General features: G+C 45.7%; 1 protein-coding gene across 2 annotated transcripts in view; it reads right to left on the reverse strand.

The window, feature by feature from the left end:
* Positions 1-2,428, reverse strand: part of ANO6 (anoctamin 6) — a 179,995-nt gene that overhangs the window by 137,498 nt on the left and 40,069 nt on the right. The gene's annotated exons all lie outside the window — the stretch shown is intronic.

Here is a 2,428-nt window from a genome sequence, read left to right on the forward strand (position 1 = left end):
TATGGATTGGGGCAGATGGATAAAGGAGAGTCCTGGAGCCCTCAGGGGCTTTTTCAGGCTTTAATGCTCTTTTTATGCGAACTGTTGTGGGAGGAACTCACAGGCTGGTAAGGAGGGGAGGCCAGGAGGCCAGAGGGCTGGCAGGCCTCCCAGTGCCTGGCAAATCTTTACTCTCTCAATTTGAGCTCTGTCTGGCATCTCTTATGGTATCTTCTTCTCACAGCACACCCCATCTCTGCATGATGCTGCCTTACATCCCTGACCTCTTAGGTTCAGGAGTGCACTTATGCACACCCTCGCCACATTCCCAGTGATTACCCTAAGGCACTGGTGCCCCTAGCCCATGTTCCCAACATCTCCTGCATCAGCACAATCAAGGCCTCAGGTAATGGTCACAGAGACCAATGCATACAAGCCTGACCAGTCTTTATTTACCCAACAACCACACAGTAGGGCTGATTTTGGACAGGCACACAATTCAGGTCCATGCATGACATGTAGAAAATGCCCATTCCAAAAGCTTCAGTTCTAAAGTTCAAATTCAACACAATCTGTCTACACAACATGCACAATCCGTCGACACAACATGATCCACTAGGCATCCTCTCCATCACTTAGAATTTGACCTGCATGGATGACTGAAATAGGAACACTGCATCCCCTAACCCCCAACGTTGCTTAAGTCCACTCATTAGGCAGGGGCCAACTAAACAAACAGTAATTAGAAGCACTCCAGACTACCTCTTAAATCTGCTGCTAAATTATGTTTTTCCTGTGCCAAAGCCGATATACATGCAGTGTGTCCACAGCATCATGAAACCCCAGTAAAAAATGTTTACATTAATAAGAGTGCAAGTCACCTCTGGTTTCCACGTGGATTCTGCGGGGAAGCAAGAGCTACTCTGGCAGAGATGTTCATTCATTCCTGGTATTTCTCACATCTAGGTAAATAAAGCACTGCCCACATGTGGTTAGAAATCCCAGGTGGGGAAAACTCTCCGAGGTTCTAGAAATAAAGAACACCTCTGACAAACACCCTCATTTCAGGCTCATTTTAGGAAATGAGGCTGATTCTTTAGCAAGAACATCTGCACCAGGGCTCTGCTGATAAAATGATTCCAGGTGATGTCTGTGGATCAGAATCTGGGCCTGGGTAGGGGCTGCTGGGATGAGGCCCAGGGACTGGGCCCTGCACTTCATCTCAGAGCCTCTGCTGTTACTCTGGAAGGTTTGCAAATCCAGTGCAGGGTGGGTTGTAAATCTTGATTAGTGGTGAGATTGCTCACATTCCATTAGGAAGCTGGCCCCCAACCAAGGCTGGAAGCAGCCAGCAGGAGTTCAAGTGTCTTTGTGGGCAGAGAAACAGCCATTCTTACAAGAAAAACTGTTTCACTTAACTAAAAATAGTGTGTGCAAGTGAATAACTCAGATAGCCCTTTCCTGCTAGGATGGATGGCCCTCGCTGGAAGCCCTGCCCTCTCATCATGTGGTCAGGCACTGGAGAGGAAGGAAGACTGAACCCCCTCCCACGGCTCGAGTAATGACCAATAAATGGGAAGGCAAAAAACAAAGACTTTCTTCACCAAAATTAAGGGCCAGTTTATTTTTTTAGATGATCCATCCCTACCCTTTTCAGCATGGGTTTTTAAACGAATCCCAAGTCATGTTTGTAATGGGGTTGGAGGATGGGAAAGCTGGAGATCTCCTAGCGGTCTATCAATAGAAGAGCAATGAAATGAAAATCCCGTACAGACACTGGAACATGAGACAGCAATTTTAAAGGCCAGTGGAAGACTGTGCAGATACAAAGATCTATATTAATTCTTGGACTCCGTAAACACTATGTTTAAGAAAATTTCCTTAGCATAGGAGGTTAGAAAAAAATTTTTCATTGTATAACCTTCAATATAGTTTAATGGTCTTTATATGTACCTATTTTTCTCTTACCCCTTCATAATAGTAGGCATTAAGGGGGTAGAATAGTCTCTCTCTCTCTCTCACACACACACACACACACAACTTAAAAAAAGTGAATGTTACTTTAATTAGACATTAGGGGCTAAACTAAAAATTCTTAGGTTGAAGCCCTAACCCATGTGTGCCTGAGAATACAGCTGTATTTGAGATGGGCATTGAAAGAGGTGATCTGGTGAAAAGGAAGCATCGTTGTGAGCCCTAATACCTACCTACTTCCCACTCCCTCTGTCACTGAGATCCTCACAGAGGTGGGGACAAGAACACACACACAGGACAGCACTGGGGCAGAAGGAAAGCAGCCTCTGCAAGCCCAGGGGTGGGGCCTTGAGGGCATCACACAGACCAGCACATTGACCTTGCATGTGTCACACCAGAACTATGAGAAAATAGATTTCTGTTGTTTCAGTGACCCAGGGTTCTGTTATGGAAGCCACATCTTGGTGAGTGAAAA

The sequence above is a fragment of the Condylura cristata genome, unplaced genomic scaffold, assembly GCF_000260355.1.
Source record: "Condylura cristata isolate star-nosed mole 26May11 unplaced genomic scaffold, ConCri1.0 scaffold00004, whole genome shotgun sequence".
Lineage (NCBI taxonomy): Eukaryota > Metazoa > Chordata > Mammalia > Eulipotyphla > Talpidae > Condylura > Condylura cristata.